Genomic DNA, 22719 nt, shown 5'->3' with positions numbered 1-22719 from the left:
TCCCACTTTTCTCTCTCTCTCCTCTCTCATACCTTTCTCTCTCCCTCTTCCCCCTCCTCTCTCTCTCCCTTGAACGTAGCAGTCGTCGACTTCGTTCTTCTTCAAACAAATCGAACAAAGAACACTATGCAGAATTTCTCTGGTAGACAGACAATCACCATCTGGGAAGACAATCGTGCGAAATGGTGTATTATCGATCGAGACAACTCGTATCGAAATGCTTGTAGAGATCGTATTATATTATATATATATATATACATACATACTGTTCGATGGAATTCCCAAGCCGTGAAAGTCTCGAATCTCCGATCGCCGAGACCTTCGAGTGCCGAGAAAAGTCTAGCGAGGTATAGAGTAGCGCGGGCTCGTTGGAGACCCATAGATCTCCCGGGCACTCTTAATCTTATCATCTGGTATTTTCCACGAGCGAGTGACCTTCACCGTGGAGATAAATCATTGATCCCGCGTCGGCACGCCCTTCGTCCCACACCGTGCCGCGGTATATCTCGCCAAAGGTCGCGAACTTGGTGCATTTCGCCGGGTTTCCCGTGAATCGAGAGAGCCGTCGTTCCGCCGATCATTCGGGCCAATCCGAGGCGAGCGGGCGCGCGCGTTCACGGCGAACGGGGTCGCGTTTTGCCGCGGCGTTTCTAGGCCGTGTTTCGCTGCCTGCGCTTTTACTTAACCCCTTGCACCGCGCGCGCGATTTCTTTCGCAGCCGCGCGGATTAACACGCTTCGCCCGGGTCACAGATCGTGAGCCTTGCTTACGAGCCTGACGGGAGCAAACCAGCGACGTTTGAAAAAACCCACTTTTTAGAGGATATTTAATATTTCGAAAAGTCTGACAGCAAGATCTCGATCACGAATATTCCATTGCCAACGGCTCGTCGAGCACTCAAAGCGCTGTAACTTTGCGAGAAAAAATCGCAGCCGCTTGATTCGGCCCTCAAATTAAAGGGGAAGGTTTGTTCTTTACGATAGTATAAACGGCATGCTCGAAAAAAATTTGTCCAAGTCCCCAAATGACGCTAAACTCTACGCTTCGTCGTTGTCGCGGACACGCGCTCACATTGATGATACAGTCGTAGGAATGCATGATATTGAAAATGAGGATACGGTGTCGTAAAGTAGAGATTTCAAGCTTTAATTTAAGATATACTTCATAATTTTACGATAGCTTTTAACGGAGTTACGGCTGTTCGAAGACGGACAATTCGTCGGTCAAAAATTAGCGATGCTTCAATTTCGGTCGAAAATGCCGAGAAACGGCAGACGGTTCTTTCATAAACTGTTCCGTAATCGTCGAACGGAATAGAAACCGTCGTAAGCGCGCAAAGATCCCGTGGGCTAACATCATTCTTCCTTTGATGATTAATTTACGCAGCGTTGCGGCCGAGTAGCGAATAGGCCTGTGTACACACAGTCGTAAAACGCGGGACGCAGCGAAGAAAACTTCCCCAATGAATTCGAGACAAGTTTTTGCGGGCCCCCGGATCGGTATAGCGTAACACAAGCGGACGGGCCGAGCACTGGCGGACCCCCCCTCCCGGACCCGTTTTGCAAGAAAACGAACGCTCGGAACTCCGTTCCGAGTTCCGACAGTTTGAACCGCCGCCGTTCCCCCGGTTCCGCCCATTCCGTGATAATTCTCATCTGCCTATGTCTATTTGCTCCGCGACCGCCCGAGCCGCTCGCTTTTTTCACCGATCTCCCGAGGGGCGCGGTAATTTCTCCGAGAAATATTCGGTTCGTCGGAATTTATAAGATTTCACAGAAGGATTTTCTATTCGAATAGGAAGCTTAAATTTCTCGAAATATCTTGTCAAGATTGTCGTTCTGAACAACTATCTTTTAGTTGAAAATTATGTTACCTCTGCGAAACGAGGGATTCCCGAGGTCATTTGAAGTAACTTTTTCCTTTACAGAATTGTTCTCCGAGGCAGCGTTACGGAGTTATCAACGAAAAACGCCGACCAATGAGAAGCGAGCTCGGCTGGCGGCCGAGCCAATCAACGATCGACGTTCGGTTCCGCTGGGCGCCGCTAGTCGCCGAGCGCCGAGCGAGCGCGCCCAGCCAACGAGCGCTCGAAGCGCACGGGCGCCAGTGCCGCTGATTGGCTCGGCCGCCTCGCGGCGTGCTCGCCTGTCATTGGTCACAGTGTTCTTCGTTGATCACTCGTGAACAAAGACGCGGAACGACTTGTGTTACAGCCGGACATTCCAAGATATTCATGAAAATGCATTTCGTAACTTTATCACGGAATGGACTTTGTTCAATTCAAGCAAGAGAAGAGTAAATCCTGTCTCGGTAAATGAAGTTATTATTATTCTTAATATCACCTCGGAAACGAACGGATATTGAAAAAATCCTGCTCTCTCGCCGTTTTCTTCGGAAATTCACATATCATGCGAACTCTGTTTACATAACACGGGACGCGTCTCTATTTAACCACGGCGCCGCGTGGCGCTTCCACGACGAGGCTCCCCCGGTTCGAAGTTAACCGGTTCGCTTTCTGCGTTCGCTGTGATCCATGGAAATTGCCCCGGCACTCGCGGCTCCGCGTACGCAATTATACTAAACATATTAGGCTAACGCAGCCAGGCGCCACGAGAACGGTAAAAAGTCGACGAGTCTCGCGGCACCGTAAAAATTCAATTCCGCTTGTAACACTCGCGGAACGCGTACCGCCGATACGTGGATATTATTTTCGCGATTAACCTCGAAGTGTGCTGCCCGCTGAGAGTCTCTTCGAGTTTATCCGAACGCAGGTGTAAACTATGGTTGTTCCGGCGTAGACGTATCCACGTTTACGAGCGTCGTTCAGCATACCGCGGATGCTGGCCGCGGTAACGGAAAAAAGTTCGCGGCGTTCTTAATTGGTTTTAATATTTGCGATGCTTCGTATTTCACGGGTTCGATGTCACAGATGCACGAGATCGGCCGTCTAGTCGCCGGACGTTTACACCGACGGGCCTCGAATAAAAACGATTTTATTTCTCGAGGCTGGACAGGAAGTGTTCCATTTATCACCTCACGCGGCCTCAGCGGTTATGGACTTTTCAAATGGTTTCCGGTTTCTTTAATCCCAGCAGGATATTCTCTTACTGTATGAGATTGCCTAAACCGTAATATTGTGTAATTCGTGATTATTCTTTTCAGCCGAATATGTGTTCGTGAATGAACATTATTCGTTGTAAGTTTAAATTGTTCTTTGTGCTTGTGCGAATACATTGTTTGGATGATTCTTTGTTCGTTTAAATTATTTGGACAGATAGTGCAGAATTATTTGGATAATAATGCGAACAATTGCGGACTGTTTTTTCGATTATGTAATTTTTTAAGGATATGTTTATGGGAATATATAATAACATTATAAAATTTTGAATTTATAAAATTATAATGTTATCAAATTATAAAATAAGTATAAAATTATAAAATTATGAAAATATAAAATTATAAAATTTTGAATTTATAAAATTATAATATTATGAAATTATAAAATAAGTATAAAATTATAAAATTATATCCCATTTTTTTTCTTTTTATCTCATCTCCTGTAACAAAGGGCCCTCATTGAAATAAATAAGAAATAATGCTAAAATCCGTGGAAGCATCGTCGTCCGACCTTTCACGAGCACGTTAAATCATCGATCGCTTCGGATGATGCGAGGCCGCGCAAGCCATCCGCGGCGCGCCGTAGGAAAAAGCGTTGTTGCGCTCGGTTATTTTCCCGGAGCGCCGCGGGTGAATTGCTTTTTCGTATATGGCATATTGTTTAGCATACAATAATAGCGTTCCACTTCCTCCTACCGTGTTGTTCGATACCGGCCGCGTCCGCGGGGCCCTCGCATGGGCCCCGGCCTCCCATAGCAGGGGCCCAGGTGCGGTCGATGGGCCGGTGATAACGTCGCGGCGCCGATATTAATCGATATTCTAATCGGTTAATCGATGCCGCGGGCGTCTTTGAGAGCGTAATATCCGGCCGTAACGGGCCGCTCGCGCCTCGTCCGGCCGCCGCCAGCCGCCGCCGGATCGATAAGTATCGCGACGTTGTTCACGATGCGTCGACGGGACCGTGAACCGGGCCCAGGCAGCCTAGGCCAATGCTGCCGTCCAATGAAATGAAAATCTTTCTTACCGCTGGCGCAATCGGCAGATTGATTTCTGGCCTCCCTTTGTCCTCTTAGAAATTGATTCGCGCCGCGCTATCTCCCCTTTGGAAATTCAATCCCCCCGTGGCCGTTCAACGGACCTTCTAGGAATCGATTTCTGGCTACCGGCACTCGTTTCTGACCCATCGGATGTTCGCTTTTGGAACCGCGATTCGACTGACAAAAATCGAATGACTGCAAATATTTGCAACTACTTAAGAGAAGTGACATTATTACATTGTTAAAAGAACTGTTAGAAATATCAATATATATTACTATAAGTTGTATAGTTATACTATAATACTATAATAATTTTCTAATTAAAAGAACCTGTATTTATAAAGAATATTGTAATTGTACTGATAAAATATTGTGTCATATTATACTATTAAATAAGTATATCATAGTTATACTATTAAAAAAGTATATCCACAGTTAGACTATTAAAAAAGTATAACCATAGTTACACTATTAAAATAAGTATATCCATAGTTACACCATTAGAAGATTGTATCATGATTGCATTATTGAAAAAGTATACAGGGTGTCCCACAATTATTTTAACAGCCGAAAATGAGGGGTAGCTGAGGTCATTTGAAGTAACTTTTTCCTTTGCGAAAATGCAATCCGCGGCTTTGTTTACGAGTTATTAACGAAAAACACTGGCCAATGAGAGGTGACGGTGCGAGAGAGAGAGTCCGCGAGAGAGTACGCAGCACGAGGCTTTGACAGATGGTCGGGACGGACTCGAGCCACGTTCGAAGTATTGAACAAATCACGAAGCGAGAACTTTCCGGATTTTTTTTTTACTACGTGACAGTGATATTTTGAAGAAAAACGCTGTTCACCTTTACTTTAGAATGTCTGAAGAATATTTACTAATTTTTCGGACCCGAAATAATAAGTAATTTAACCGTGACGGCCGTTTTAATTTTCTAGTGTGCATGACACCTCGTGTGTAACATATGAAATTTTTAAGCAAGGTGTACAGTGAAGATTAACAAAGTACGTAAATGATATTTTACGTTAATGGTATTTTATTTAAATAATTCCGTGTCCGAACATAGTTCAACGAATGATTCGCAAAGCTAATTTAATAAATAATAATCGTGTTAAAGGACGTAAGGGATATGTTTGTTAGAGAAATATGAAGAATATTATCAATAAGAAACTCACCCATTTAGTTGTAAAATCCACTTCATGTATCCGACGGCGACGAACAGAAGGATGTCTCCGGGCAGGCAATTTCAACGTTTACTTTCACTGCATTATTACTAAACACTGATCACTTATCAATAATATTTATGGACCAACTTTCCTGGGTTAATATGTATAGCTCTGAAAAGAGCCGATTTTTTTATGCGACGCGTTCGAAGTTCTCACTGTTAACGACACGTATGTACCGCGTTGTCGAGATGAACTGCAGAAGACTGGCACGATGGCCGACTGTGTTTCGTTCTCCTACGAGCGAATTTCAACTGTTTCCCATCGAACGCGAATATTGTCAGCCATCGTGCTAGTCTTCCGCAGTTCATCCCGTCAACGCGGTATGTTTTCTTAACGATATGAACTTCGAACGCGTCGCATAAAACAATCGGCTCTTTTCAGGGCCATACATATTAACCCAGGAAAGTTGGTCCATAAATATTATTGATAAGTGATCAGTGTTTAGTGATAATGCAGTGAAAGTAAACGTTGAAATTGCCTGCCTGGAGATATCCTTCTGTTCGTCGCCGTCGGATACAGATCAGCTGTGCAGTTCATCATACATTGTACGAGGTCAATGCACTATCCTCCTGCACACATTTCCGTGCATGAAGTGGATTTTACAACTAAATGGGTGAGTTTCTTGTTGATAATATTCTTCATATTTCTCTAACAAACATATCCCTTCCGTCCTTTAACACGATTATTATTTATTAAATTAGCTTTGCGAATCATTCGTCGAACTGTGTTCGGACACGGAATTATTTAAATTAAAATATCATTTACGTAAAATATCATTTACGTACTTTGTTAACCTTCACTGTACACCTTGCTTAAAAATTTCACATGTTACACACGAGGTGTCATGCACACTAGAAAATTAAAACGGCCGTCACGGTTAAATTACTTATTATTTCGGGTCCGAAAAATTAGTAAATATTCTTCAGACATTCTAAAGTAAAGGTGAACAGCGTTTTTCTTCAAAATATCACTGTCACGTAGTAAAAAAAAAATCCGGAAAGTTCTCGCTTCGTGATTTGTTCAATACTTCGAACGTGGCTCGAGTCCGTCCCGACCATCTGTCAAAGCCTCGTGCTGCGTACTCTCTCGCGGACTCTCTCTCTCGCACCGTCACCTCTCATTGGCCAGTGTTTTTCGTTAATAACTCGTAAACAAAGCCGCGGATTGCATTTTCGCAAAGGAAAAAGTTACTTCAAATGACCTCAGCTACCCCTCATTTTCGGCTGTTAAAATAATTGTGGGACACCCTGTATATAATATATATCATAGGTATATAGGTACAGGGTAGGTACAGGGCTTCGGTTTCGAAATTGCATCGCTGGAATTCATTCGTCGAAGGTCGACGCCGAACGCCTTGCAGCAAGGCTGCAACGCGCCCGGGACTCGGAACTCGGAACTCGGGAATGGAACGCGTTATTCGTTATTTTATTGATGCTGCTCGCCGGCGCTCTTGGAATCCGCGGTTTAGTGGCTGGAAATCATTTACGCCCGTCCGCTTCTTTCGTCACACCCCCGGGTCTCGGTCATGAATTATTCAGAGGAGTTTCGCTGCCGTTCCAGCAAATCCGTGTTATTTCCCGCAAAAACGCGGCCGGCTCTCGCGAATCCGTGGAGGGAATCCTTGCGAGCGAGCGCTGCCGTCGAACGTCCTTTCCCCTGCCTCGGATTCCACGGAACCTTTAAAGGCAAATTGGAGCTCGCACTTTCCGCCGCGAAAGCGAGAAGTAAACACGATCGTCCTTTGCGTGGGGCTCCGGTCGAATTTGTTGTTCTCTTGGTCGAATTACTTCTTCGACGTCCCTTAATAAAATTAAGAAATTATGATGTTGTATAGCGTAAGAATTAATTTTTAGAAATTAACCAGTTAGCTGTGTTCAATTATCTATCGTTACCTTTTACAAGCATTTGCTTTTTCCTGCGTTTTTCGTTTATTATGTATGCAGCATATGTTAATGTTAACCGAATAAGTAAATATCAATAATAAGATTGTTAATTTTATAAAATAAAACTGTCTTTTTGATGCGATATTTTAACAGCAACAGATTCCCGAGGTCATTCGAAGTAACTTTTTCCTTTACAGAAATGTTCTCCGAGGCATCGTTTACGAGTTATTAACGAAAAAACAGTAACCAATTAGAGGCGAGAGCTCGGCTGCCGCGAGGCGGCTCAGCCAACCAGCGCACGAAGCCCAGTCCCGCTCATTGGCTCGGCCGTCTCGCGCGGTCGAAGCCCAGGCCCGCTGATTGGTTCGCGTCAGTCGATCTCGCCTGTCATTGGTCAGTGTGTTTCGTTAGTAACTCTTACGCAAGCCGCGAGTCACATTTTCGCTAAGGAAAAGGTTATGTCAAGGTGCGCCTCTGAAAAGAAGGCACCACAGTTAAATGGTTAAATTTTAATCGATTCTATCACTTACGCGTCGGTCGAAATATTAATAGAGTTTGTTTAAAACCGCGTTTCATAAAGGAAGAAAAACTATTCAATTCTCCAGGCGAAGACTGATCGACGACAAGGAAAAAGTAAGCAGAGTGAGAGCCACGCGTTGTTAGGTTAAAACTGGGAAATTTCCGCGTTCGATCGTCGAGTGTGTCTCTGTTTAAAATTTTCGCATTGGTTGTTAAAATTTGCGATGTCAGTCAAATTGCCGTCGAAATTATGGGGTTCGATGATGGATCAATTATTACCGGATGCCATTGGCACGATACTGTTGGTAAAAGTCGATCGTACCGAGCGTACGTACCGCGAGCGGCCGATATAATTTATCTGTTTATCGGTTTTTAAATCTACCAGCCCGACCGGGCACGGGAACGTGTTAAACAGAACAAGGGTGTACCATAATCTGCTCGCAGAATAAATACCGAGCCGGTGTTACGTGCCGCGTGGAAACGCTCGCAACAGTTCGCGGAATGTACGACAAGCTTTCTAGCATGTATATCATTCAATTAAACGAGATCCCCGCGATCTATGCGAACCCGGTGGTTAACCCGCGCCGCTGCAGATGGCGGCCCGCCGCTGCCCTCGGCCGGAAAGAAATCTGACATTTCGTCGTTCGCGGATCGAGTTAACACGCTCGCTCCATGCTTACGTTCCCGTTCGTTCCGACGACATTCTTTCCGATCGAATACCGTGTTTGTGAAATGCGAACAACATCGAAAGGGCGTCCATTTTTCACTGTCACTTCTAAATCTCGCGCCGTTTAATTTGTTCGTACTAAATTGCCATATACAAGGTATCCCAAAAATGTCTCGTAATTCGGAAAGGGAGGGTTCCTGAGGATATTTAAGGTAACTTTTTCCTTTGCGCAAATTCAATCCGCGATTTTGTTTACGAGTTATTAAGGAAAAACACTGACCAATGGCAGGCGAGATAGGCCGGCGCGAGCCAATAAGCGGAACTGGACTTCGAGCGCGCGAGGCGGCCGAGTCAGTCAGCGGAACCGAGATTCGACCGCGCCAGATGTGCTCGCTTCTCATTGGTTACTGTGTTTTCGTTAATTACTCGTAAACGATGCTTCGGAGAACATTTTCGTAAAGAAAAAAGTTACTTCGAATGACCTGAGAAATTCCCCGTTTCCGGATTGCGAGACATTTTCCGAACATAACCTTGACATAACCCTGTAATGAAAGCATTTGATTGAATTTATCGAAAGTGAACATAACCTTGACATAACGCTGTAATGAAAGCATTCGATTGGATTTATCGAAAGTGAACATAACCTTGACATAACCCTGTAATGAAAGCATTCGATTGAATTTATCGAAAGTGAATTTATAGAAAAGGATTCCTACGCAGGATAACCAAAGAGACCGTGTTCCGTAATGGAACAAAAGCAAAAGCGCCAGAATCCAGAATTCGACGGAGAAAGGTGGCTGAGAAGTTTCGTGTAAGGTTTGCTAGATGGCGTTGAATTTTCTGAGAAACCGTGTGGGATCGTGCTGGCGCAGTTCGCCGGCACGGTGCTCAAGTTACGCGAGACAAGAGCCCATTGAACGGAACGTCAGAATGCGAATAATAGTACACGATCATCGAAAGAAGACAACGTTTGGGGCGGCGCGGCTCGGCCGAGCGTTCCGCGCGCTCGCAATTAACCGCGCGTGACGCGCGCGTTGCCCGTATCTCCGCGGGCGCGTTGCTAATGTTCCATTCGATTTTTTATGCTGGCGGAATAGTTTACGAGGCTATCGTGGCTAGGCTCGAGCCACGTTCGAGCGAATCGAGAGCTCCTTGCCCGTAAATGCACTCGGCTGCGGCTCGCTCTCACGCGGCGCGGCGCTTACTCGCTTGGAAAATTATCCAGTAACCCAGTGACACTGTGAAAAGTGGCGCGCGAGCGCCGCCTTTCAGCCGAGAGTACCGCGGGATCACGATCGAATTACTCGGGGAATTATGATTACAATGTAATTCGTAATTCGGGTAGCCGTTAAATTAAATTACGACGTAACTCGATTACGTTGTAAATCGTAATTCAGGTAGCCGTTAAATTAAATTACGACGTAATTCGATTACGTTGTAATTTGTAATGCAGTTCCATTGTAATTCAATTACATTGCAATTCGTAATTCAGTAACATTGTAATTCGATTACATTGTAATTCGGAATTCAGTTACATTGTAATTCGATTACATTCGTAATTCAGTTACATTGTAATTCGATTACATTGAAATTCGTAATTCAGTTACATTGTAATTCAATTACATTTGTAATTTAGTTACATTGTAATTCGATTACATTGCAATTCGTAATTCAGTTACATTGTAATTCGGAATTCAGTTACATTGTAATTCGATTACATTCGTAATTCATTTACATTGTAATTCGATTACATTGAAATTCGTAATTCAGTTACATTGTAATTCAATTACATTTGTAATTTAGTTACATTGTAATTCGATTACATTGTAATTCGTAATTCAAATCTTCATCGAATTAAGTTACAAAGTGATTCAATCACATTGTAATTCGTAGTTTATTACATCGTAATACAATCACATCTAATACACGGGTGACGGATCAGTCTCTTGCGGGAATGATAGCCATCTGTTGGCAATCGCCGGAGATGGCCCCGCCACAAAAGTATTTATATCTCGAGAGCATTCGCCCGTGGGGGAGGGGGGGCGGGGGGTCCGCAGTCTAATCATTCCTGCCGCGTTTTATGAATGTCACCTTGAACTTTCCGATCCGACTGCCCTAAGTTTGCCTTTAATAATCGTTTGATAGTCGCCGACCGCTGCACCTTCTCACGGGACGTTCCCATTGAATTTCGTTCGTCGGCTGCTTCTAATAATCTTTTAATGGTCGCAAGTGCCTCTCCTGATGGGATCCTCGCATTGAAGTTCGCTGTCTTGGCTTCTTCCGCAATGATCCCGTAATGATCGCGACCCAGCCTCGCGTGTGGGATCTTCCTTGAATTCTAGACATCGCGCGCCAACTTCCAATAATCCCGTATAACAGACTCGCAACAGCAACTTCGCCGGGTCATCGTTCAATCACGGTTCTTTCTTCTCGCGTTTTCAACCGCTTACAGTGTCACCGTCCGGCACATTTTCGTCGAGTTTACGACGCGCTGGTTTTGTTCAACCCCGAACGAGAGACCTTCAATTTCAACGTTATTTGTATTTATTTATCAGTACTTAATTTTTTAATATTTCTAAATGTAAAAATAATTTATATATACAAACATTTATACATATACTTATATCGGTATAATAGAGCGAATTATATAATAGAGAGAATTAATTAATAATTATATATCATAATTAATATAATATAATATTTTAATATAATTACTTGTACTCTATTATACCGATATAAATATATAAATATTAGTATATGTAAATTATGTAAATTATTTTTACATTTCGAAATATTAGAAAATTATTATATATATATATATATAAAATTATATATATAATAATTGTTGTATTAAATTATTGTATATATATAACAATTTCGTAATATTTCTAAACGTAAAAACAATTTATACAGTTTATATAAAAATAATTATATATATGTACTATATTTTGCTTCGCAAAAATTCGTATTTTTCGATGGCAGACGCCGATGCAAAAGTTTCGTTCGCGCAATCGCGTTTGGCAAGCGACGCTCAGCAAGAATCGCCCGTCGGATATTGCAGAAAGGAAAAACTCGTGTTGAACAGTGTAATCGCGAGCTGATGGGAAACTAAATCGGCGGAATCGCCGGAATAATGGTGCTCTCGAGATTGCTCAATAGAGACAAATTAATAGGAATATCAGGCTTCCGTTCACGAACCGTGTAAAAACGGTGCACGGCCTCTCCGCTCTGCTCTGCTCCGCTCCGCTCAGTCGGCTCGTCCTCGGAGCTGTGCGCGCCGCTATTAGCTGCATGGATGCTCGTCATCGCGAGGAGAGTACGCCCGCGGCGCCCCTGAAGCCCCGAGGATCGTTTAATCGGTCCGCCGGTAACTCTCTCGCCCCTCCGCGCCTCCCTGCGCCTCCCCGCGCCGCTCTACGACGCTCCGCGCCTCCCTGCGCCACGCCGCGCTTCCTTGCGCCTCTCCGCGACACTCAGCGCTTCCCTGCGCCGCTCCGCGACACTCAGCGCTTCCCTGCGCCGCTCCGCGCCTCCCTGCGCCTCTCCGCGCCTCCCTGTGCCTCTCCGCGCCACTCTGCGCCGCGGTAAATAAATAACATTGTATTACAGCGTCGCGCGTCGCCGGGTCTCGGCGGCGGCGGCGACGGCGGCGGCGGCGGGGGCCGAGCGGAGCCGAGCGCGGAGTCGAGCGCCGGAGCGGGTTCCACATCTCACGGAAGACGAACGAACGCGGGGATCGTTTTCCCAGGCGTTGCACTCCCGTTATCGTTATCCTCTCTCACGTACGAACGGCGGGATCTGGTGAGCGGCGCGCTGATCCTGCACGCGTCCGCGCGAGCAACAGCAAGCATTCGAAGCGGTCGTGTCGTGTCCGCGCTTCGAAATGCCGCGGCTACGTCCTAACTCCTAACGGTGATCGATTTTCCGGCACGCAGCGAACCGGCCACGATACCGATCTACCGTGCCAACGATCCAACGGTCGGTCCTGCGGATCCGCGCGACTACGGGTTCGGTTTTTTGCAACGACGATCGGGATTTATGCGAGCCGCGGACACGGCGCGCTGTGCGCTCGATTGCCACGCAAAAAGCGTGGAACGAAAAAACATGCGACAACTGAAAAATTATATATGTTTAACGCTAGTTCTTTTTACGGAACCCGTCGAAATGACCGGACACTGTCATCTTCTAATTTACGATGATTTTTAACGAGCGTTAAAAATCAGAATAAATGTCTTTTTGTTGCTTTTATAAACTGATATGAAGCAATATGTTTTTTGTGCTCCGTAAATAGCTAGCGTTAAGCCTCGCTTTTCTATTTTATATAAGCTAGTACAGTAATTTCTCCGTGATTCGCGCTCTTTAAGACGTCTTAAGGACGTTCGGACCTAAAATGGACGTAAAATGGACGTCTTTAAGACGTCCGGTGCCTATTGGATTAACGCTTGAATTACCAAGGTATTAACGGGACCAATATACAGTAAATTCTCTCTAATTCTCTCTTTCAGCGACTCATTTTTATAGTTTATAACTGATTGTTAACAATTTTATAAAAACGAGGTCCTCTTCCTAAATTTTGTCTATTTTTCTGTAACAATCTGAGCGCGAATTTGGGAGAAATTTCTATTCTCTGCATAACACCAGACCCTCTCATTTTAACCAAGCCTCGCGGATTTAGCAATAAATAAAAAAATAATGTATAGATCAATAACGACGTGTTACGCTTGACAGAGAAATAATGCACGCTTCGTTTCGCGAGCCGTCGACGAAAACGAGTTTTCAAGTCGCCAACGATTTCTGTCCCATTTCTCGATCGAGGAATCGACCGCAGCGCGCCGATCCACTCCCGCCTTTTCCCGCGCCAACGATCCACCTATTAATTGCGCCGATCAAGGAATCACCGTAATAATCCCATCCGCTATCGTTGGCCGCGTTCGTATCGCCCCTTAAAATGGCCCGTGTATCCCGATCCGACGGAGAGCCGGGGCAATTACATTTGCAAATACGCGGACGCGTTCAGCGCCGCTCGGTTCCGACTCGAGCCGAGCCGAGCCGAGCCGATCCGCTATCTATGCGTGTACCACGACGCGCCGATCAAGGATCTCCAACCTTTCGGAGGAAATAAAGCATCGTCGATTCGTTCCCGCGGCTTCTGCCGTGCTTCGATCGTTCAATGATACCCGTTTTTTTTTGGCACAGACATATATAGATATTTAACGTTAACGTTGCCAGTAAGAAAGCTAGAAGATACTTTTATAGTACATAATTATGTTAACACCCAGCAAGGAGTGATTCTTGAGATGATTTGAAGCAACTTTTTTCTTTGCAAAATTTTTCTCCGAGGCATCGTTTACGAGTTATTAACGAAAAAGCAGCGACCAATGAGAGGCGAGCTCGCGCGGCGCGAGGCGGCCCGGTCAACGAGCGCGCGAAGCTCAGTTACGCCCACTGGCGCGGCCGCCGCGCGCCAGGCAAGCTCGCCTCTTTCATTGGTCACGGTTTTTCGCTAATAACTCGTAAACGAAGCCGCGGATCGCATTTTCGCTAAGGAAAAAATTGCTTCAGATGATCTCAAGTACTCCCAATTTCCGGCTGTTGATATAAATATGATGATGACCCTGTATAATAAATAGATAGTATAATAATAAAAAGACTAATAATACTATATATACTATATAATAATAATAATAAAGTAATATAAAAATAATATAAAGAATAATAATACTGCTACACTGTTGTTCATATATTCCAATAGCCCGGACAATGAAAGTTGTTCATCCTACGGACGATTATTGTAAAACCGTATTACATACATGGGCAGCTTTTTGGACCAGATACTGCGCGGTGCGCCGATGCCGATAGATATTTCAAGCCGAATCGTTTAACGACAACTGTTCACCGTTTCACCGCAAAAAAGAACTGTTTATCGTTAAATTACTGCCGCTGTTACAAATTGCGATACGCCCCTCGCCGCCGGAAGCTGAGCGCGTTAATTAACTGTCCGTGTATCCCCGAACGGATCCGGCTCGATCCACCGCGAGGAATGGCTTCTGATCTTCTACCATTTATGGCGGAAGCGTCCGCGTTATCTATTTCTCTCTATTTCTCTATATTTATTCCTCTATATTTATTTTTCTGTATTTATTTCCCTCCGTTTATTTCTCTCCATTTATTTCTCTCTGCAGTGACTGTCACTTAAAATCGTGCACCTAGGAATTCAACAGATTTTCATTTATAAAACGTGGCCAATTGTAGAAAATGACTAGAACGCATATATATACAGGAAGTCCCAAAAATGTCTTGCAATCCGAAAGTGGCGGGTTCCTCGGGTAATTTCAAGCAACTTTTTCCTTTACAACAATTTTCTCCGAGGCACCGTTAACGAGTTATCAACGAAAAAGCAGTGACCAATGAGAGGCGAGCTCGGCTGGCGCGAGGCGACCGAGCCAATGAGCGGAACTGGGCTTCGCGCGCCGGTTGGCTGGGCCGCGTCGCGTCAGCCGTACTCGATTCTTATTGGCGCACTGTTTTTCGTTAATAACTCGTCAACGATGCCTCGGAGAACATTTTTGTAAAGGAAGAAACTGCTTCAAATGATCCGACGAACCCGCCGTTTCCGGATTACGAGACATTTTTGGGACACCCTGTATATACACACATGTAGTTCGATGCTTCTTTACTTAATATACAACAACAGTAGAACACAACAACTTCCAACGATTATTAGTAAATGAAATAACATTTGTGGTTAGGTTAAGAGTGATGCTCACTTTATTTATTTTCCTCCATTTATCCAGAGTCTGCGATCTGCAACGTGGATTCATATTTTCGTTTCATTTTTTATCCGGTTGTGATATTCAGTTGCGGTTCGTTGCGCGATCACATTCGATGTCCTGAATCAGGCTGCGTCCGAACACGTGACTAACGCCGCTACGATCCGACTCGGTTCTCGATTATTCCGATTCTGAAAAATGTCGGCACGCCGGACCTGCCGTAACCAGAGGACCACCCGGTACATAAATAGAAGGCCGCGTACGTATTCGTTCGTTCGTTCGCCGGAACGGCAAAGCTCGCAGTTAATCGACCGGCGAGGTACATAGTCGCTCTGGCCACAGTCGGGAAAAGTAACGAACGAACGCTGTAATTGCAGCCCTTCGCTTCCGTTTCGGTTTGCAGAAGCGCCGCAGCAGCGCCGTGCCGCGGCGGACGGCAGCGCCACGCACGCCGAGACGCCGCGGCCGCGCAGGAAACTCGCCAGCCGGGCAAACGTTTAGCAGCGTGGTGTTTATCGTTAACCTCGATTACGTTTCTCGCGAACGAGAGGGATGCGGCGGAAAAATAAGCAGCCGCTGGTGGCCGTCGCTCGGCTCGGCCGGGTTCGATTCCCTGAAATTCCACCGATTTCCCTGGCCGGGAAACGATCCCCGAAGTGGAACGAATCGAAAGTGAAAACGCGAGGAGGATCGAACTTCTTGTGCGTGCCCGGCCGTGGCGCGGGGAGGGGAGGGGGGAGAAAAACATGGCGCCGCGCCGCGCAGCGCAGCGCCGAGCGAGATATACGCTAGTTTTCTACGGAAAGAAACCGCGTTCGTTCCGGCCCGAGGTTCTTGCGGGAATAAATTGCCGCGATTGTGGGGGTTGAATGAATCCGTTTACGGGCACCGTGAACCGTTCGCAGGACGAATAAAATTTCCTCCCGCGAATTGATGCATATTTTCGAAGATTGTTTTTTTCTTCTAATGGGTTTACGGTCTTTCGGAGTTTCGAAATCGAAAGTATCAGCTCATTCGGACGGCTCTGTAATGAGATATGACGTTCCGAAGATCGGAATTTTTTCAATTAACTTTTTCTATTAATTATTACTGGAGTATAATATGAAAATGTGTGGCATGATTTTGAAAAGATCAGAATGACCTTGAATTATCCTCCGCCATTGTATGAATGATAACATTGTCGAATTGCTTTTGTTGTAAACATTGTTTTTGCAACTTCAACAACGAGATGTTTCACTGCACAGAAATATCTCACAGTTAGACGAAATTAACCCTGTATAAGTTCTTATTATGCTATTATTTTATTATTATTTACTATGCTATTATATGCTATTATATTATATTTTATTATTATTATTATTTATTATGCTATTATATGCTATTGTATTATTTTTTATTATTTTATTATTTTATTATGTATCGTGTATAAATCTTTTTGCAATAATATCACATAATAATAATAATAATATATATAAATAATAATAATAATAATAATATTGTAATAATATAACAATTTAAACTTTGGGAAGGTATGCGGAAGAATCGTCGAAAATTGTTCGAGCGAGAAAATTGTTCGTTATTAAAGGATTGGATTAGAATGATCGATACGCCATAAATGCATAAAGTCCGCGCGGTCGGTCGGTTAATTATTATCGAGCGAGGCGACGTGCGCGCGAGGCATCCTCTCGGAGGGCGTGCAAGGAAAAGGATAGATCGCGATACGGTCACGCACCGGTTGCGCAGTCGCGCGCCTATGGATCACGAGGAAGGATTTTCGCGCGCGAGCACGCCAATTATTATCGAAGTGGATCGCCGCGGCATCGATCGGTATTAATTGGCCGGGGTACTTTCACTCGATGACCTTTATAATCGGCGCGTTGCCCGCAATAAACGCCTACCGCTATTCATCATTGTCGCCGGGGAAAACTTAATTGGCGTCGGTGCAATGCATCTTTCTAATTGATTTCGAGGGAGATCCCGCTCCCCCCTTCCCCCGTTCGTTCCTGCTCCGCGCTGATTGCGCAACGGGGCCAACCACGACAGGCTCCTTTCTCGGCTGCTTCCCTGCTCGTGGAATTCGCGATTATCCTGAATCACGCCGATAGAAAACAACATAACCTCGCCGATCGCCGATGCTGGGGTAAGTACAGGTATCACCGCGATTTCTCAATGAAGGAGGAACCTCGACAGAGAAAATGAAACCTTTTATGCCAATAAATTGACAACTGGAGCTATAGCTATTATTCTTTAATTTTAACTAAAAGCACGAATTTCATTAGAAAGCGTAACATAAAGAAGCGCATATGTATTTACAGGGTGTCCCAAAAATGTCTCGCAATCCGAAAGTGGCGGGTTCCTCGGGTCATTCGAAGCAACTTTTTCCTTTACAAAAATTTTCTCCGAGGCACCGTTAACAAGTTATTAACGAAAAACAGTGCGCCAATGAGAGGCGAGCTCGGCTGGCGCGAGGCTACCGAGCCAGTGAGCGGAACTGGGCTTCGCGCGCTGGTTGGCTGGGCCGCCTCGCGTCAGCCGTGCTCGATTCTTATTGGTCACTGTTTTTCGTCAATAACTCGTTAACGAAAGGTTAACTCAGGTTATGTGTTATAGGTTATGTATCTGTCACAGCGAGGTTGGCGTAAGTAATACCCGCGCTTCTGTGCAGATTCAATTGAATTTTCTCCCAGACTATCCTTATTAAAACATTTATATTATTAAAAGATAACGGCCCTTGTACTATGTACATATGTATGTACGTTTATATGTGACAATCTAGTTCAATAGTTTAATAATAGTTATAATAGTAGTTTAATAGGTTTGAGAATAATGTAGCAATATTCTTAAAAATCTTCATACTCTCTGCAATGTTTTGTGTTCTGTGCAGATTCGATTGAATTTTCCTGCAGACTGTCCTTACTAAATATTTATATTATTAAAAGATAACGGCTTTTGTACTGTGTACATGTGTATGTACGTTTATATATGACAATCTAGTTCAATAGTTTAATAATAGTTATAATAACAGTTTACTTTGTAGGTTACCTTCCTTCTTAACATATTTAATAGGTTGAAAATAATGTAGCATCATTCTTAAAAATCTTTGTACTCTCTGCAATGTTTTGTGTTGCGACTGTACTACACATATTTCTCCCAAATGCGACAAAATCCGCAGTCTACATATTACAGAACCGTTCGAACGAGCAAATATTTTCGCTCTCAAAGCTCCGCGATGTCGTAAATGTTGCTTACCAAGAAATTAGCCACAGTGCAATTAACAAGAAAAAACAAAACGTTATTTCTCATAAAGAATATTCACAGTTCGATTCGGTTGCAAACCAATGAAACAACAACACTTTAACGATAATTGATCTTATTCTTTCTATCATAACCTTACTTTCACTCGCGGCTTTACTCTTGACACGCGCCGCACAACTGTATCTCGATCGCCTACACCTTTTCTCGACGCTCCTATCGTCGTCCAATCGTACCATTCGTTTAATGGCTCGGTCGATAACGTCTGCGGCACAATTGCATTCCGACCGGTGAACCCATTAGGAAAGAAAAAAAGAAAAAATAAGCAATCGTTTATAAAATATAAAAGTTGGAAAATTGACTTTCGGCCATGGATCGGTGCTCCGGCAGACCGCTGTGGGACGCGTTCCGGAGAGAGCCGAAGGAAAACGCGGAGGAACAAATGGCACGGAACGAGAGAGAGAGAGAGAGAGAGAGAGAGAGCCGCGGACAGCCTAACTGCGCGGCACGTGCACGTAGGCGAACGACCAGGTAACCCGGTGCATATGTCGACCATGCCTTCCTCCCTTCGCGCGTTGCACAAAGCGCATTGTTGCAATCGGTCGACCCAGATCGCGTGCGGTCGAGCGCCTGCGCCGAGTGCCGAGCATACAGGGTGTCCGAAAAATGTCTCGCAATCCGGAAATGGCGGGTTCCTCGGATCATTCGAAGCAACTTCTTCCTTTACAAAAATGTTCTCCGAGGCACCGTTAACGAGTTATCTACGAAAAACAGTGCGCCAATAAGAATCGAGTACGGCCGACGCGAGGCGGCCCAGCCAACCAGCGCGCGAAGCCTAGTTCCGCTCATTGGCTCGGTCGCTTCGCGCCAGCCGAGCTCGCCTCTCATTGGTCACCGCTTTTTCGTTGATAACTCGTTAACGGTGCCTCGGAGAACATTTTTCTAAAGGAAAAAGTTGCTTCGAATGACCCGAGGAACCCGCCACTTTCGGATCGCGAGACATTTTCGGGACACCCTGTACTATGGAAGAGTACTATACGAGAGCCGAGGGAGCCACAGTCGAGTCGGCCACGGGTCGCCTAACCATGGGCTCTTTTTCCACACAGGCCGATTATCCTATCGCGGGCGAATGCTCGAATCGCACGCGTCCCGTGCCCTTCGATCTTCACCTTCGAACAGCGTTTTCTACTCCGGGATCGCGCTTATCTCGCCCGGTACTTTGTTGTTGCCAATTGCGTGAGGCGTGATCGTTTCACGCTGGCACTGCCGCGCCGCGCCGCACCGCGGCGCTGGAATGTACACCTTGTTGTGTTGTGCCGCGTCTACCAATTTGTTGGCTATACCTGGAACCGTTTTATTCCCTCGACGTTTTTTGAACTTTTCTACGCCGCTCTGCACACCGCGCGATCTCAACATTTTATGTCCCAAAATTGTTTGTCTCGTCTATGGTGTTTCTATTTTATAGGGCTTATCGTTTTGTATGGGTTATGTATTGTCGGTTCGTTTTGTGCGTGTGAAAATGAATCTTGCGATTCAAAAATGCACTAAATTATATATATAGTGTAACTATGAAAATACCTGCTTTAGGTAGGAAACAACAATTAAGGGTTGTGAAAGAAAAACGTACAAATATGTCTCACTTCTTCGATGTTCTGGACTGCAATCTTATGAATTGTATTTCAATTACATTATATTTGAATTGAATTGTATTTCAATTACATTATATTTGAATTGAATTGTATTTCAATTACATTATATTTGAATTGAATTGTATTTCAATTACATTATATTTGAATTGAATTGTATTTCAATTACATTATATTTGAATTGAATTGTATTTCAATTACATTATATTTGAATTGAATTGTATTTCAATTACATTATATTTGAATTGAATTGTATTTCAATCAATATGTATTTCAGTTAAATTGTATTTCAATTCAAGTGTATTTCAATTACATTATATTTAAATTAAATTGAATTTCAATTACGTTGTATTTAAATTAAATTGTATTTCAATTACATAATATTGCAATTAAATCGTATTTCAATTACATTATATTTCAATTAAAATTGAATTTCAATTACGTTGTATCTCAATTGAATGGTATTTACATTAAATTGCATTTTAGCTAATTTGTACTTCAAATAAATTCTATTTCAACGAAAGTGTATTTCAATTAAATTGTATATCAACTGCATTGCATTTAAATTGAATTGTATTTCAATATTACATCGTATTTCAATTAAATCGTATCTAAATCACACTCGTGATTAGAAAAAACAAAATACTGGCAATCGAATCAGCCGAAGAGTTTGAATTATTGAATTAAACAATAATATTCGAATTGTACAATTGAATCACAACGATTAAATTAATTACGAAATTCGACTAAAACGTGATTGATTTATCCCAACACGGTATATCGTACACGTGCAATTCCAAACAGAGTTCGCCTCGTGTCGCGATCCAAGGATAAACAAACAAATGCGAGAAAGTCGATCCGATTCGATTCGTCTCGAAAAAGAAAAAAAAAGACAAGGTTTAAAAAGCGTACAAGCATCGGAAAGTCAATGTTGCTCGCGGTTATCGTTAGTCCCGATCGAAAGTCCCGGTTTCCGTTCCCACGAATTTCATTCGCCGATAAGAGTCCCCCGGAGGCGCGCGCACGGTCAGCCAAGATTTAACTAGGATCCGCGTATTAGTATGCCCGGCTAGTATAACATGGGTAGGGAAACGGTACATGGGACCGCGACAAAGGCCGCGGTGGTAACTTATGGGTATGAACTCTGCGAAAGGACTTCCTGCATGACCTCTGATCGGGAAACAAGGCCGTGGCCGCGAGCCGGGTCGTTGCACGAGTTGGACGGCAAGTGTGCAACATATTCGAATATTACCCGGGTCGTTTCTTTTCGACCTGTTCGACCTAGTGGAACCATGAAGAGGGGGGAGGGGGGCAGAAAATAATTGTACAGTTGCCGATGGAGAAAATTGAAAAAAGTCAATGCTTCGGATTTGTTCAAAATTATGTGTACGATGAGTTAAAATGTTTTAATAATCATTATTCAGCAACAGAATGTTCAAAAAATTGTTTATATTTTCCTATGAACAAGAGGCCAAAACACTGGTCAACTGGTATATGTTTGTAATTAATCCATAGAAATTTTATAATATATATAATAATATTATAATAATATTATTATTATATTATAATCAAAATAATTAAAGTATAATATAATAAATATAATATATATATAAGTATAATAAGTATAATATATATAATATAGTAAAGTATAATATTATTATTAAATTATTATTATTATGGAATAATATTATAATATATATATATATATATATATATATATATATATATATATATATATATATATATATATATATGCAATATAATAATTAGACTGCGAATTTTATACATTTATTGCAAGAATTGTTACCTGAAATATAAAATTGTGAAAGCGTAAGAAGAATTAAATAATGTTGTTAACTATCTTCGACTTATCTAAATCATTAAGAAAAACACTTTACGTTTATTTTATTCCTGTGCCTTCCAATCAGTTTGGAGAATTTTTATTTTGCACAAAAATCCGCGGTCTAATAATAATTGACCGGAAATGAAATAATTAAGTTCGATATATTTTCCTACACATAAAATTAAAAAACAAAAAGACAGCTCAAGCTATCTTAAAATTCTTACGCACGACGCATCTGCTTTTAGACGGTGTTTAAACGAGTCGATCGTTCGGTAAATTTATTCAACAATTTTTATTTAACAATTTTCTAGAATTTCCGAGTATATAAAAAATTATTCGAAACAGCGCCGCGGAATATAACCGCGGTCGTACGGCAAACAGTTTCGCTAGCGCGGCCTTCTCGGCCATGATGAACGATGCCGGGTACAACAATGGGTTCATTACCGAAAGTTTGGGCCAGTCCGGGGCCCCCTGGCGGAGCCTGGCCCGGCGAACGGGTCCAGGTCGCTGGCCTTTGTACAGAAATGCCCACCGCGCTCTCCTCAGCTGCCCTTGCGAAAAGTGCACGTGCACCGGCGTGCATCCAAACTGATAAGTATTACGTAGACTTCTGGTTTTTATGGAACGAAAAATTCTTCCGGTCGATGCACATGGAAATCGGCCGTATATTAGATTGCTGGGGAACCTCGTTGCAAATCTTTTATTATGAATTCAATTTTCGGTATGAGAAACATAGTCTCGCATTTAAAGGGTTATTG

General features: G+C 43.5%; 1 protein-coding gene and 2 long non-coding RNA genes across 4 annotated transcripts in view; 1 reads left to right on the top strand and 2 right to left on the bottom strand.

The window, feature by feature from the left end:
* Positions 1–22719, top strand: part of sano (CABIT domain-containing protein serrano) — a 141502-nt gene that overhangs the window by 97968 nt on the left and 20815 nt on the right. The window lies entirely within an intron of this gene.
* The window catches only part of LOC143261142 (uncharacterized), a 35470-nt gene continuing 19352 nt past the window's right edge, over positions 6602–22719 (bottom strand). The window contains exon 3 of one of the 2 annotated variants that reach the window (XR_013035364.1): positions 6602–7181. This is a non-coding gene — a long non-coding RNA (uncharacterized LOC143261142). Of the gene's footprint in view, positions 7182–10325; positions 10971–22719 lie in introns of those variants that run through there. The other variant, XR_013035363.1, reaches the window with a different exon arrangement.
* On the bottom strand, positions 14170–16503 carry LOC117223115 (uncharacterized). Its single transcript, XR_004490846.2, has 2 exons — positions 15218–16503; positions 14170–14656 (listed from the first exon to the last, which is right to left on the bottom strand). It is a non-coding gene; the product is annotated as an uncharacterized LOC117223115 (long non-coding RNA).

This window comes from Megalopta genalis, unplaced genomic scaffold, assembly GCF_051020955.1.
Source record: "Megalopta genalis isolate 19385.01 unplaced genomic scaffold, iyMegGena1_principal scaffold0037, whole genome shotgun sequence".
Classification (NCBI taxonomy): Eukaryota; Metazoa; Arthropoda; class Insecta; order Hymenoptera; family Halictidae; genus Megalopta; species Megalopta genalis.
The sequence above is the reverse complement of the archived record's forward strand: the minus strand, read 5'-3'. Positions and strand labels throughout refer to the sequence as shown.